Source organism: Triturus cristatus, chromosome 2_1, assembly GCF_964204655.1.
Source record: "Triturus cristatus chromosome 2_1, aTriCri1.1, whole genome shotgun sequence".
NCBI classification, from domain to species: domain Eukaryota; kingdom Metazoa; phylum Chordata; class Amphibia; order Caudata; family Salamandridae; genus Triturus; species Triturus cristatus.
Window position 1 is genome coordinate 820991117 of NC_140581.1, and position 16179 is coordinate 821007295.

General features: G+C 44.5%; 1 long non-coding RNA gene across 2 annotated transcripts in view; it reads left to right on the forward strand.

Moving 5' to 3' along the window:
• The window catches only part of LOC146865920 (uncharacterized), a 168549-nt gene extending 152730 nt beyond the window's left edge, over positions 1-15819 (forward strand). For both annotated transcript variants that reach the window (XR_014976726.1, XR_014976725.1), the window contains one exon: positions 15673-15819. This is a non-coding gene — a long non-coding RNA (uncharacterized LOC146865920). The remainder of the gene's footprint in view (positions 1-15672) is intronic.
• The last annotated feature ends 360 nt before the right edge of the window (positions 15820-16179 follow it).

Below are 16179 nucleotides of genomic sequence, written 5' to 3' on the forward strand. Positions count from 1 at the left end.
ATGATTTTCGTCACCTACCCTTTTCGGCAAGGGTGCTTCGAGAAGTTTTTACTGAACCTTGTGGCATTCCTTTGGTTAAGGTCTCCAAGTTGGACGTGTCTTTAATATGTTCTGCCGGATATAATCGTAATTCACGGGTTCTGACACAGTGGAATAATCGTCTGCTCCCTCAAGTGCAGATTGTTGATTACTCTATTATTTCTGTCCAGTGTTTGTTTTATGTATTTTTTTTATTTATTTTATGCAGTGAAAGCAACCTGCCCTAAGGCAGCGTGCATCTTCCCAGCCATCCTTCTGCTAAACCTTGGAGTTGTTTCTCTGTAATTGCCATGGAATTATCAACTCGGTCTACAATAAAAACACACTGTTCCAGGGATGGCATTGATTTACTGTTTGGTGCTTGTGACTTCGCAGTCTTCAGAATATACAAACTCTATGAACTTGGCCTCCTTGTATGGTGTGCTTCTTAGTTTAAATTTGTAACCAAACATTGCGAAAGCTAGTTGGTCTGACCTTGGCCTGTGTCCAAATCAAGAACAGCCATGGGGCCAAGTCAATGTGAGGGTATCCTGGTGCCGGCGAAGAACTGCAAGTGCTGCAGAGGATGTGCACGAGTCCGCGGGAAATGCATGCGATGTAAACCCCCTACACCACAGGACATTGTGGTCATCTGACAAGTTGCTGGGAATGGGGCAGAGTTTCCTACAACCAGAGAGCAGAGGTATGTGGAGGGTCTGCAGCAGCACATCTGGTGTGAGCCACAGAAGGTCTGGGTTTTCAGGGGAGAAGCATTGGACAAGGAAAACTGCCACTTTGAGGCCTAGAGTCAGATGCTGGAATGCAGAGGCGCATTGCGGGAAGACATTAAAAAGACAGTCTTGACCGAGGGTAAAGCTGTAAATTAATGAAAATATTCACTGCCTTCCCTAGCGCCTGTTGACAAATCATACCCTCCAGCATTTTGCAATTTCAGGGCTTTAAGTGGGCCGGGTCTGGCCGGTGCTCAGTACCAGTAGTTCTTAAAAGCAGGTGCAGAGACGGTTCCCTATCAGGCTCTCCAATTTTACCTTCAGGGTGAAAAAAACAAAAAACATGCAGCTGTCACTGCTTTAGATGTAATTTTAAAGAAACTCGTTTTTCAGTTTTATACAGTGCAACCTTGGAGCGCTTTACATGAGCATGTTTTGAATCATACATAGGATATTGAGCTGACATGAGGCGCGAACCACGCTGCAACCTCGCAAACAAGAACTGAAACATTTTCAAACTGATATACAACAAAGTCATAGTTGTTGCTTATTTCTCTTATACCTATTTCACAGTGGAGTACTCTGCTAAATCAGTTTAAGACTGAAAAGGAAAGATTACGAGTACAATAAAGTGCCGCAATAATGCCGCTAAATTTCCACTTTTGTGCCGCTAAATTTCCATTTTTGTACCGCTAAATTTGCAAATCTCTGCCGCTATATCCTGGGGGGTCTAATGCGACTAAGAAGTACCATAGCGATCACTTGGTGAAAATTCCAATGCTTGAAAAAGCGTGCATGGTGACAATGAAGGAAGTGGCCTAAATCTTCAAGCAGGGAGATTTAGAGAGAATGTGGATTAAAAGGGAACTTTGTGGACGAAAACATAATAGTACTAACGTTGTGGCCATTTGTGTGACGTCTTATCTACCTGAAAAGTCATGTACGTTTCGATAAATCCAAATACCTAATTTCCGAAAACGATGCGGAAATGGTGTGCATTGACTTTATTAAGTGTTTCCTTGGCAGCAACAGACTAGATATCGGCGACTAAATGGATAATCGAGGAGAAGATATGGGACAATCAGGGTGGGGGCAAGAGGCATATGAGAATGTTACAACAAAAACAATGTTGTAACTGGGTGAAGATTGGGTCGGATAACGGCGAAGGGTGGGGATAGGGATTAAAGGGAATGGGGAGATTGATAGGGACAGGGTGGGTGTGACTGTCTGCGAGAATGAATGTCGAAAAGAGTGTATGGGAAGAGGGGATGTAGTGAATTTAGCATTCAGCATTTAAGAACGTAAAAATAGAGCCCATTATTTAGTAACTCAGAAGTGCGATGGAAACAAAGATTTTAAAAGGATTAAAACAATTCAAGACACTTTACTTGATGATGCACAAATGATAAATATTCACTGAAACCAAATGTCTATACATTATCGTGTGTGTAATATAGTTGTATTACTAAAATTATATGTCTGTGCAAATTCAAAGGAAGTGTGCTGTCTGTAAATAACAGTGCACAGTGCTTTAGTTACATTAAAAAGTCCCCTGCCTCATGTCCATTGTAGCTAGGTTGGTCTCAAACGTTTGTTGTTCTAAAAATTGTGGTTTTGAGGAAGCTCCGTACTAGGAACTTATAGGTAAGTTAACGATGCCAACCAGGTAATAGCCAACTGCACATATATTTGAGGGGCCAGTGAACTTGCAAAGGGGCCTGGTCAGCAGGCCCCAGCACACTTCAGTGTCGAAAAACAAGCAGTATCAGTCCAAAAAGTTTGGTGGTTATCATACAAAAAGAGGCATTTCCTTACAGTAGGGTTATGGGGGAGTGGTGGTGGTGAGGGTAGTGGTTTGGGTGGTGGTGCTGGGAAGCATGGTTATGAGGTGGTGGTTACTGTGGTAGTTAGGGTGATGGTGGTTAGGGTATTGGTGGTGGTGATGGTTAGGATGCAGGTGTGATGGTTAGGGTGGTGGTGGTTATGGTAGAGAGGTGGTCATGCTTAGGGTAGGGTGGTGGTAGTGGTGTGTAGTGTGGCAGTGATTAGGGTGGGTGTAGGGTGCTGTTGTAGAGTGGTGCTAGTGATTGTGGTGGGGTGGTGGTTTGGTGGTGGTAGATTTGGGTGGTACTTAGGGTGGTGGTGGTTAGGGTGGTTGCGGTGGTTAGACTGGTGGTAGGGTCGCGGAGGTGGTGGTGGTAGAATGATGATACGGTGGTGGTAGGGTGGTGTGCGATGGTTGTAGTGTGGAGTGTTGGTGGTAGGGTGGCATGGTGATGGAGTGGTGGTGTTAGTGTGGCAGTGGTAGGGGTAGCTGGATGATGGTGGTAGGATGGTGTTAAGTTGGTGGTGATGGTAGGTTTTTGGTACACAAACTGATGTGGTAGGGGGACGGGAGAACAACAACAAAAGGGAAAACAGGGGAAAAGGCAAGAAAAAAAGTACATAAATCTCAGTGCAAGCAGCGTAGAGGCACTAATCAAAAAGAATCCATCAGTAAACGAACAGAGAGGCCGTGAAACTGGCATGCTCGGACCAATCAGGAGCCAGCAAGTGAGAGTGTTAATGAAGCCAATGAATGGCAAGCAATGGTTGGGCTTCAAGCCCCTTTTAGGTAAATAAAATCTCTTGCAAGCGACAGCACACGCTCTGCCTCAGGCGACCTAAAGAAGCTTTGATTAGTGATAGCCTATCTTTAGTTCCCATGCGGTGCACCCTCAGCACATCCTGAGCACACCGCAGCCGGAGATACACTGTTAAAGAATGGAGACAGGCAAGGCCAGTGATTGTATTAGGGGTGGCATGTAACACGGTGTAAAATGCAGAAAGTGCATTTTATGGGCTGGCTGCCAGCACAAGGTAGCTGGTATTAGGCAGAAGCATGTGTGTGTGGTGTGTGTGTGGTATGTACGTGTGTGTGCAGTGTGTGGTGGGTGTGTTTGTTTGTGTGTGTGTGTGTGTGTGTGTGTGTGTGTGTGTGTTGTGTGTCCAGAGCTGACCGTAGTGAAGAGGGAGCCACTTAAAGCATGTGAGGCTTGTCCAGCGCACATGTGATAGAGAAGCAAAGAGAGGAGAATCGCATCAGGGCATACACACACTTCATCGGAGGCATTGAGAAGTGCTTTCGCTTCGGTCCTGGTGAGGACCCCCTACAGAGCACCGTCCACAGCTGATTTTAAGGCACAGTAGTACTCCCCAGTGAGCACCCACATCAAAAGAATGCCGGGAAAGGGCCGGGGCCTGCAGGAACGCCGGCAGCCAACCTGGTTTAAAGAGGCTCAAAGGGAGAAACAAACAAAGGTCCCCGCCCAGCCCGAGGAGAGCAGGAGGGCACAGGGCAAAAGGGGCATGGACCCTGAGTTGGACGACAACCTCAAGGTGATGCTGGCAAAAGCATGCCAGCTGGTAGCCAGCACGGGGGGCAAGTGGATGACCTAACAAGTGATGGCACAACTCAAAGGAGTGCCAGCGAAGAGGCTCAGACCACCGAAGGCTCCCCAGGGCATTGGCACAGGAGGGTAGGGGGATGCAACAAGTGAGCCAAGAAGGGGGAGGCTTTATTTATTTATTTTAAAGGTTTTGTAGAGCGCGTAGTAACCCTAGAGCATCCCAGCGCTAAACCCAAGACTCCATTGGTTTCAGATTGAGGAAAAAGGAGGGTCTTTAGAGTTTTCCTGAACTGGAAGAGATTGGGTTCTGTCCTCAGTCTTCGTGGGAGGTTGTTCCAGTGTTTGGCCGTGTAGACCGAGAAGCGGCGGCCACCGGCCCTGGCTTTTTTAACTCTGGGGTCTGTGATGAGATTGTCATCACTGGATTGGAGGGCCCTATTCGCTTTGTAAGGGATAATGAATTCCTTGAGGAGAGGGGGGCCGTTGTTGTTAAGGGTTTTATGGGCAAGACAGAGAGCCTTGAAGGCAACCCTTTCTCTCACTGGGAGCCAGTGAAGTAACTTGAGGGCTGGCTTAGCCGAGGATCTTGCAGGTGTGCCAGTGAGCAGGCGGGCTGCGGCATTTTGGACTTTCTGCAAGGTGTTGAGGGTGGCTTCGGGAGCTCCCAGGTAGATTGCGTTGCAGTAGTCCAATCTCGCCAGTATGAGGCCCTGAATCAGGAGTTTCTTGGCGTTCGCAGGGAGCAGGGGGAAGACCTTTCTACAGGCTCTGAGTAGTCCAAAGCATGTTCCTGCCGTCTTTTTTGCCTGAGTTCTGAAGCTCAGGTCTGTTTCAATCCAGACGCCTAGGCTTTTTACTTCTTCCTTAGGAACGGGGGGGTCACCCAGGCAGTTGGGCCAGAGGTGAGTCGGCAGGGAGGGCCCTTTGTGGCCAAGCATTAGTATCTCGGTCTTTGACCCGTTTAGTTTTAGTGATGAGAGGTTCATCCAGCGATGGACTTCGGTGAGGCAACTGTGAAGGTCGGAGGGGGAGTGGTGGGGGTGTGAGAGGGTAACCACCAGCTGGGTGTCGTCGGCGTAGTTTATGATTGACACGCCGAACGGACTGACCAGTTTCTCCAGTGGGGCCAAGTATACGTTGAATAACGTAGGGCTTAGGGATGAGCCCTGCGGTACTCCACAGCGGAGGGGGATAACGGGTGAGTGGCTGTCGTTCTCCCAGACTTGGAAGGAACGGTCTGCTAGAAAGGATTTTAGCCATTTCCGGGCCGTACCCCTTACTCCAATTTCTCCCAAACGTTGGATTAAGGCTTGCAGCCAGAAAGGCAGCTAACCCTGACAAGAGGGGAGGAAAACAAGCGCCAAGGGATAAACAAGGGGGTACAAAGAAAGCTGCAAGTACAGAGTCAGCAAGGAGCAAAGGAACAAGATGGCAGGGGGTTCCTCATGGGCGATATCCAGCAGTAATAAGGGCAGCTCAGAGGAGAGCGAAAGCAATGACCAGAGGGCACAAGGAGGCCACGCAAACTCACAGAGCGGCCAGGAAGGGGCAAGCGAGGCTGACAGAAAAAGAGAAAATGGTGAGCAGGCGCCAAGCGTGAACAAGTGGGAGGGGTGGGGGGAGTGTACACGCACGCGCAGGAAATGGCCTCGCGGCAAAAAGTAAATAAACAAGTGGGGGGAGTGCACGCCTGTGACGAGAAGGGTGGGGGGCTGTGAGACGCGCTCTGTGGTGGGGAAGGGGGTGGGGCATTGAAGTGAAGCGCGCGCAGCAGCACGAAAAAGTTAAAGTGATCGGGCAGCTGCGCGCTTGCACGCTCGCGGGAACGCAAGCGCTAGGCCACCAGGCGGAGAAAGGGAACAATGACTTATTTAGAATTGAAATCACTGAAGAGACGGCTTCCCGACCTCACGCTTGACCCCTGCCTACGGGTTTTGCGGGCCAAACTGCTGCCAACATTAACATACGGGAGTGAGGCTCTTAAAGGCAAAGACGCGGCAGCCCTAGACGTAGTAATAGCCAATTCTTATAGAGCAATTTTCAACCTTCCAAAATACGTCTCCCCTGCTCAAATACGGTTGGAAATTGGGGTCCAAAGACAAACGGTGGAAAGAAGGAGTGCTTATGTAAAAAGTTGGCATAAAATCCGAAGTGCAGAGGTGGAATCCTTAAACTCCCACCTCTGGAGCGAATTACTTCATCGAGGCAAATGCTCAGCCAGGGATTATCTGTTTGACTCCATTGAGCTGCTGGGTCTGTCTGAACTTTGGGTGGTACGAGCAGATCATCTTTCTTTCAAAAAAGCAGTGAAAAATACAACGTCCATGCTATCTGTTTCAGAAGACAAAGCAACTCTCACTAAAAAGGCACACGGCTGGATAGTGCTCAGTGATTACGTAAGGCTCAAACCCCAATCCTACTTCAGTACAGGTGTCAAAATAAGAATGAAGGAACATTTTCTAAAATTACGATTGGGGGTTATTGCAATCAATCCCCACCTTCCACAATGGGAAAGGAGAGGAGGTACACCGACTTGCCATCTATGCGGAAGTAGGAAGGAGGACATTAATCATGTAATCTGTAACTGTCCCAACTTAAAGGTTATAAGATGCACCTTGTTGCGTTCCTTTTTCAGGTATTATGGCATCCGGTCCTGCAGGCAGGCAGTGAAGCTTTGCTTCAACCCTGTTGATGTTCAGCTTCACTGCCGGCTAACAAAATTCTTTGAGACGGTAACCAAGAGACTCAAAAATCTGTCGTTAACTGAAGCATGTCAAAAATAAAGGTACAAGGGCATCTGAAGGGAGCCGCCAAAAATGAATAATAGCAGTTTATAGTTGCACCAGCACTTTAATTTATTGCCTATAGGTTTAGAAAACGTTTTTTATTTGTTAAATGAACTAAATAGTTGCACTAGCATTTTAAATTGATGACACCCAACAGCTTAGAACAACGTACTTGGCTATGCTGTGTCATTCGGCATGTAAAGCAAAGGAAGTTATTATTAGCTCAGCTCTCTTTGAAGTATAAGAATTTATTTGCATTGTCTGGCAGAACAGCCAATTGTACAAACAGGGAATATTTTATTGATGATTTTTTTTAAGGATGTTTTTAAGCTTAATTAATTTGTGTATAAAGGAATCTTTTTGTTATGAATTTGCAAAGATTTTAATTAATCAAGCAAAAATAAATATTGAAAACCCGCTTACTAAAGGTCTCGCCTGAGCTAGCGCATGCGCTAGCGCTCAGGCGAGATATAAAAAAGGAAAGGACGAAACAAGAAGCCACTAGCCCTGACTCTCAGTGCTTTGAGTAAACCAGATGCCACTATGGCTGTACCAGACTCTGATGTTGAAGAAATTGGGCCCGTCCCCTTCTCCACCTTGTCGGGCAAGTTGGATTATTCCATCACAAGGCCTACCACAACCACGGCTGCCACTTCGGGCCGCCTTTGAGATCACTAAGACGGAACTTCTCACAAAGGGACGACAGACAGAAGTCAACCCTATTAGTGAAAGAGCTAGTAACTCCAAAGCAAGAACAAGATTAAGGAAGAACAAACTTCAAGGTCTTCCTCAAATGAAGTCAAACTGCCTGACAATGGAGACCGAGCACTACAGTCGTCGGGTGGCGCCACAAGACAAAGTTGTTCACCTAGTAAAACCAAGTCTTTAACCGTCCTCTTGCCAATCTCCTGTACTTACGCCAATCAAGGAGCGGGACAGAACAACCTTCTGCAATTTAGGCCTCATCCTCAGGAGGCAATTTCTACTCACAGAATGGAGGAGCGTACTACTGAAAAACCAGTCAGCATTATTTTCATCCCTGAATACAATTCCCGGGAAAGAGTTGACATATTAAACAGAGGGAATGTACTACGACTTTTAAATTCCATCCCAAGCCTTGGAAACATAAGCTCATCGTACCTACTTTCCATAAAATTCCTTCCAAGTAATAATCGTTTGTGTCCTGAGGCGACCAAGACAAGATGGAGCTCCAGTGGAATTGCGAATAAAATCAAGGAAGAAGAAAACAAGCTTAAGCTCTGGGGTATAAAGCTGGAAGCCAAATTGAAATCTCCCTATCCAACTCCTTTCCTAAATGCTCATATCAACGCCCCAGATAAAATTACCACCTCAGTATTAAGAGGGGCAAGGAGCAGAACTGCTGGCGAACTAACTGCTTGCATAAAGGTTTCCAATCCAACTACAAGCTTTGGGCCATCTATTCCAACCTTGACACAGGGAACGCAGTCTCAGACGCAAAAATAAAACGCACAATAATAACAGAGCATCTAAATTGATAAGAGAGCGGTACCTTACAGACACCCCCTGCAGAGCAAGGGGAAATTAAACTAAGCATTTGGAACATTAATGGCCTGGCAGGCAAAACTGACGACCATGAGATAGTTAACTACTTAAAGTCATTTGACATGATACTCCTCCAGGAAACCTGGGAAGAAAAGGCCTTAGAGCTCCAGGGGTACACCTACTTTGTTCCGGCCATAAAGGGATCCAATTTTGGTCACAGTTCGGGGGGGTTAATGATCTTAGTTTCAATATCCACAATAGGCAAAACACAGTCCATAGACGCAAAAATCGCACCACCAAATGCGGTTCAAGCAGTAATGATAACGCTTAAGTTCAACAATATGCCCCAAGAAATTGTAATAATTAACCCCTACATGCAACCCAAACAAAGACAAAAAGCCGTAAAGGAGTTGACAAAAGAAATAAAAAGGATCATGGACGAGCAAGATACCGACCATGTAATCTTTGCTGGTGATTTCAATTTACATCTTTTTGGGTCAGGCCAAGATGATGGTCCTGCACACGAATTCACAGCAATATGGGGGATACCGAATCAGGGCAGAGCAAAAATTAATAAACCAACGAGATGCTCTAAACATCTGCTACAGGAACAAGAACACAAATTTAAGAGCACTGAACGGCAACTTCCTGGAGGATAATCCACCAGCCGCCACATTCCACTTTTCAAAAACTTCCTCTTATCTAGATTTGATGTTTACAACATTAGCTATGTTCAACAAAATAGCAACCTTTAGAATAGGTGACAATGCACACAGTGATCACCTACCGCAGGAAGTGCTGTTGAATGCGAGACCGGCTGTCGTATTAGACGCTTGGAATCCCATTGTAACTGAAGAGATCTCTAACCTAAAGCATATAAGGTGTAATCATAACAACATCGAAGCACTATCAGCCTCTGCCAAAACACTATACGAGAGAGAAAAAGAATCCGCCGCCTCAACGGTAAAATCATGGGAAAAGTTTATTACGACCTTCAGTGGGAAATTTGCGATTAGGATAGGGACAAAACCAAGACAATCGGAAGACGATCTAACAAAGGGGAAAAGCAGCCCGGAATCAAAGAGTTTAAAACGCATCATAAATCAAATACTGAGACAACTTTGTAAAACACCAGGGAACTTGGACTTGCAGACGACCCTTCAACATGTGAAGGCACTACTGAAAAGGAAGCAGTGGAGGAAAACAAGATTGAAGAATGATGAACTGTGGGCCAAGTTACTGCATGATGCCAAACAAAAAAACAGCGCTAAGTTTTGGCAAACGATCAACAAGATAGAGCTACCGAACCATCCAGGAATAAGCTCCAATATAACAGAGGCCGTTTGGGTAGACTATCTCTCCTCCCACTTTAACAACAATAGGCAAAAGGAAGTGGAAGTGAACAAGGAAACGGGTAGTGCGACAACGGACAGTGAAGCTCCCAATAGGGTAGAAGTGACACAAAATCACACTATCGAAGATCAATTGCCCGATAACTCTAATCCCCATAAACAACAGGGGACCCACCTGGTCGCCGACTTAGATTCATTAGCCCCTATTAAAGAGGAATGGAATGCACCCACGGAAAAACAGATAAAATGTAAGATAGCCAGGGGCAGAGCTATGGGTGCCCCCAGCCCTAATGGCATCCCTCCGATGTTGTACAAACATGACGCCAAATTCTGGAGAAAGATTTTATTAGCAGTCTTTAAGGGCATAAACTCTACAGCCGCCATCCCTGAATCCTGGATCAATTATTAGCCCTATTTTTAAACAGGGCAACAGAAACGATCCAAACAACTATCGACTAATCGCCCTCATCAACGTTGATGCAAAATACTACGCAGGGACAATCTTGGATAAGTTAACTTCTTGGGCCTCGGAAAACTCTATCATTCCTACCAATCAACCTGGGTTTTGCACTGGCCAAGGATCAACAACTAATATCTTGGCACTAACTCTGTTAATGGACGCAGCTAAGGAATCAAAAACCCCCCTCTTCCTTTGTTTTATTGACTATACAGCTGCCTTCAATCATGTTGACCGAGCCAAACTCTGGGGAAAACTTGAAAGCTGGGGTTTACCAAATTCTCTCCTGGATCGGCTCAAACAGTTACACACAGGTCAGGATTAAATTAGGCTCAGGGACACATATCTCAAAACAAATCATGATCTCAAAAGGCCTCAAGCAGGGGTGTGTCCTCGCGCCGCTACTTTTTAACCTTTTTTTAGTTGATCTCCCAGGGGAGTTGGATAGCTGCACATCCCACTCTCCAAAACTGGGAAACAAGTAATTGTCAAACCTGCTATATGAGGACGACCTGGTTTTGATAAGTCGGACTCCCATTGGTCTTCAGCATCTTTAAAATACGACAAGTAGTTTCTCACATCGAAACGCCCTCCAAATAAATCTTAAGAAAACCAAAATTATGGCAGCTAACTATCATAAAAAGAAGAATAACAGTTGGTTCCTAGACGGCCAACATTTGGATCAGGTAACAAGTTATAAATATCTGGGAATACTAATGGACCATATAAGCTCCTTTAAACCTCAGCTAGAGTACATGTGGAGAAAGGGAACAATGACTTATTTAGAATTGAAATCACTGAAGAGACGGCTTCCCGACCTCAAGCTTGACCCCTGCCTACGGGTTTTGCGGGCCAAACTGCTGCCAACATTAACATACGGGAGTGAGGCTCTTAAAGGCAAAGACGCGGCAGCCCTAGACGTAGTAATAGCCAATTCTTATAGAGCAATTTTCAACCTTCCAAAATACGTCTCCCCTGCTCAAATACGGTTGGAAATTGGGGTCCAAAGACAAACGGTGGAAAGAAGGAGTGCTTATGTAAAAAGTTGGCATAAAATCCGAAGTGCAGAGGTGGAATCCTTAAACTCCCACCTCTGGAACGAATTACTTCGTCGAGGCAAATGCTCAGCCAGGGATTATCTGTTTGACTCCATTGAGCTGCTCGGTCTGTCTGAACTTTCGGTGGTACGAGCAGATCATCTTTCTTTCAAAAAAGCAGTGAAAAATACAACGTCCATGCTATCTGTTTCAGAAGACAAAGCAACTCTCACTAAAAAGGCACACGGCTGGATAGTGCTCAGTGATTACGTAAGGCTCAAACCCCAATCCTACTTCAGTGCAGGTGTCAAAATAAGAACGAAGGAACATTTTCTAAAATTACGATTGGGGGTTATTGCAATCAATCCCCACCTTCCACAATGGGAAAGGAGAGGAGGTACACCGACTTGCCATCTATGCGGAAGTAGGAAGGAGGACATTAATCATGTAATCTGTAACTGTCCCAACTTAAAAGTTATAAGTTGCACCTTGTTGCGTTCCTTTTTCAGGTATTATGGCATCCGGTCCTGCAGGCAGGCAGTGAAGCTTTGCTTCAACCCTGTTGATGTTCAGCTTAACTGCCGGCTAACAAAATTCTTTGAGACGGTAACCAAGAGACTCAAAAATCTGTCGTTAACTGAAGCATGTCAAAAATAAAGGTACAAGGGCATCTGAAGGGAGCCGCCAAAAATGAATAATAGCAGTTTATAGTTGCACCAGCACTTTAATTTATTGCCTATAGGTTTAGAAAACGTTTTTTATATGTTAAATGAACTAAATAGTTGCACTAGCATTTTAAATTGATGACACCCAACAGCTTAGAACAACGTACTTGGCTATGCTGTGTCATTCGGCATGTAAAGCAATGGAAGTTATTATTAGCTCAGCTCTCTTTGAAGTATAAGAATTTATTTGCATTGTCTGGCAGAACAGCCAATTGTACAAACAGGGAATATTTTATTGATGATTTTTTTTAAGGATGTTTTTAAGCTTAATTAATTTGTGTATAAAGGAATCTTTTTGTTATGAATTTGCAAAGATTTTAATTAATCAAGCAAAAATAAATATTTCCTTACCTTACCTTACCTCTGTCAGCAGGTAAAGATCCTCTGCTGCCACCTGCTTTGCTCATGTTTACAAATTTGAAGCAACAGAAAACCTGAAACAAAGAAAATATTAAAATAATACCAATATGATGGCTAAAACACATCATTATAGAGCTGCCATTTTGGAAAATATCAGAAGGGTTGCTCTGAGGAGTTATTTTCTGCCTCTATAAGACTATTTGACCCCCACAACCAAAATGAATGAAGTATATAGGTTTCATGGTTCCTAAAATATTGTATCATCCCTGCAACACATCTGCCATTTTTTAAAATGTTGTCCAGAAAAATTCAGCCCGGATTAACAAGGTCTACCCAAGCTAAATTACTTCTGTAATGATACAAAAATACAAATCAAAAATGAAAATCTCTGGACAGCAATTTTTAACGGAGATATATTAGGGGTCAGTACTAAAATACATAGTAGTCACTCAATGTAATGAATCAAAACATAGTGTAAAACAGTTACAATTTCAAATTCACAAAAAAGTACAAAAGACAGACAATGGGGGAAATAAATGTTGCACTCCTCTTTGACTCTTCTGCGAGACTGCTTAAAACACGAGAAAATTCTTACTCAATTTCTCCTAATCTTTATTTCCTCAAGTGGCTTCCTATGGATGTGTGCTTTCTCTACACAGCTGCCTTCCTCACAGACAAAGCCAATAACCTAAAGTCAGCATCACAGAATCTTGACTACAACTGAAGCAGGACTGCAACAGAACACTCAGAAACCAATCCACGAGACTTCACAGAGCTCCTTGTTTCAGGAGCACCACCAAAAGAATCTTCTTGCAATACAATAAAAATATGGAATTCCCTACTATCTCATATAAACATCGAACCCTCCCTCAGCATCCTGAAAAATTTGGAGAGTAACAGACTGAAAAATGTTGACCTAATTTTTCACTCTATGACAGGTTGAATTCCCTCCTGTCATAGCTTGGTTTTAATCCTGGCCCAGGGGCGCCATAATAAAGTCTATTGCACACAGTGGAGTTAGATTTATCTCACATCCATCTTTCCTTTTCAGTTTTCACCACACCCTGTTCACCTAAGGTTTAGTATACCTCTTTCTATCAAATAAAACATCCCTGAGCTCCTCCCTCTCAGAAAGGGGGTTGTAGCCCGCATTCTGACTAGGTTAATAATGCGAGGAGGTCAACCTAGGATGAAGCATGCCACCTTCGGGCGGGTGAGGGATACCGTCCTTTAAAAGGGACACCCCCTTAGCACTCATCCATACTTTGTAGACCCAGGGGCTCCTTTTGCGTTGTTGGTTTCTGAGTAGGGATATCAACCCCTGCAGGTATCTGAACCTCCTCTGGCCCTATTTGTGTTTGATTGAAGTCTTTGATATCCCTGAGACTTCAGAAGCAGGAGGCAAGCCCAAACAAGCCCTTGGATAACCTTTAGAGATGCAGGATGTGGCTGGTCAAGTCCAGTGCTCTCACACACAGGCAAGAAACAGAAGGCCAACACAGCAAAGTAAGCAGCAAAGTGGCAGCCCCTCCTGACTGCACAACAGCTCTCCTTCCTGGTAGAATGTCCCCAGTTCCAGAATGTTCTCAGTATATGGTGGCAGGGGTCCAGTACTTATACCCAATTAAGCCTTTGACGTAAGCCCGGACGGGTAACTCTGCTCTGCCCACAGAGTTTACAGACTTTTGCCTACTCCACGCTACGTGGAGAATGCTGAGTTCAGGCAAAACTCCGACTCCGTCGTGGAGTGGAGTTAGCCGGCCCCTCCACCCTCCCTAATGTAATTATAATTAAAAAAGGCACATACCTGCTGTGGTTTCCTTCTCTTCACTATGGTCTCACTCTCCTTCCTTGTCCTTGCCGTCCTCATCAATGGAAACTCATACGTTGTATGCCTTGAGTGTGCGCAAGCGCACGCGCAAGACGTACAACGTAGGGGTTTCCATCGCCGAGGACGAGGAAGGAGAGTGAGACCATGGTAAGGGGAAGGCAGCCACAGCAGGTAAGTGCCTTTTTAAAATTATAATTATATTAGGGAGTGTGGAGGGGAGTGGAGTTCCATGGAGTTTCTTTCGAACTCCGTGGAACTCTGCATAGTGGAACTACGCCGGCTCCGTTGGGGTCACTTTGAAGTACAGAGACTTCAAAGATAGGTCTTTGTAGTGCAAAAGATCCTGCCCTTTCCTGGACTGGTTCCAGACACACTAAAGGGGGGTGTGCAACTCTGTGTGAGGACAGGCACAGACCTATTCAGGCTGAAGTGTCACCTCCTCCCTTTCACTCTAGCTCAGTAAGACACATCAGCCTGATGATGGGCCATTAGGATATGTAGGGCACACCTCAATTCCCTTTGTGTCTGACTGTCTTGAGGGAATGTACAAAGCCCAGCTGTCACCCAACCCAGACATATATTCCAGAGACAGGCAGATGCACAGAATGGTTAAAGTAAGAAAATGCCAAATTTCTAAAAGTAAAACTGCAAAAGCACGTATTTAACGTGCAGAATTTTACGTTTTGAATAGTACGTCACTAGGGGTTTGGGTTTAAAAGCGTTTTTTTTCTCTTTATTTCTCATGTTTAACAGTATATTTGTTTGGTGCAGTTGGTACAGCTTATCTTGTTGTATTTTACAGAAACCCCTGACGAAGAGCCTTCGGCTCGAAATGCATTGGGTTACAGACACAGGGCTGACATTGGTGTTTATTAGATTACACGTGTTGCTGTTTAAAAGCCTGGAATGGAAAGCAGTCACATTTGAAAATGTTCAAATAAACATCTAAATGGAATTTCGCTGTCTCCGTGATATTTACAAGCAAGAGATGGACAAAAATGATGTTTAAAGTGTTAAGTTATGGATTTAACATGAATGAACTTAATGGACTGGTAAGGGAAATGGTCCCATTTAAAGCAGTGCGCCAAATTCTGCACGTTAAATACGTGCTTTTGCAGTTTTACTTTGTAAAGAGTGACCTGGGACGGGTCATTGAATTGTGCGCACGCAAGTTGGAATATACATTAATCAAGGATTAATCGAAAGGGAAGGAGTGCACTCTCACTTAAATCCTTTGTTGTTTACAAATTTCTAAAAGTGGCATTTTCAGACCTGCAACTTAAAAAACAACTTTACTAAAATATGTGCTAGGAATAGATCCACTCAATACTAGCACTATAGGACATTTGATTAAGGAACGTACAATGTTACTACGTTTGCCTATCAAAATATTTTTGGGGAGATTAACTGTAGCACTAATCTATTTCTTTTATCTTCTTTATTTCTTACATCGGCACCCAAGGGCAAGAAGAGGGCACCATCACAGGCGGGTCTGGAGGATAAAGGGCTACCACCACCAGTGCAATGGCGAGCTCTGCTGGCCCCAGTAGGTCCTGTCATCATTGGTTTTATATCCCTACATTTTATCTCTCCTCACTATTAAAATAATGTAACCTTGTTTTTTTTTTACTGTCTCTCTTTTTTACCTCCTCTTCTATCTAATGTTTGTAAATTCTTGTTATCCTACATTATCCTTTTTTTCTATATTTCATGTTTCTGTAGCTGACTTCCTCCTATCTGTACTACTCTGTAGCTTTCTTCTGCTTTATTGGTAAGCTTTCCCACTCCCCTTATATATCTTGTGGACTGGTACTGTAAGACTCAGAGAACAGATTTTAAGTACTTCACTGGGAAAATTGCTGGCCCAAGGGAGCTATTTTTCTCTACGAATGGCTGTTGAGAAGGCTTTCTTCTTTTTGCTCATGCTCAAACAGTAAAGAGCGAAAGTGGCCATGGCCATGGTGGACCC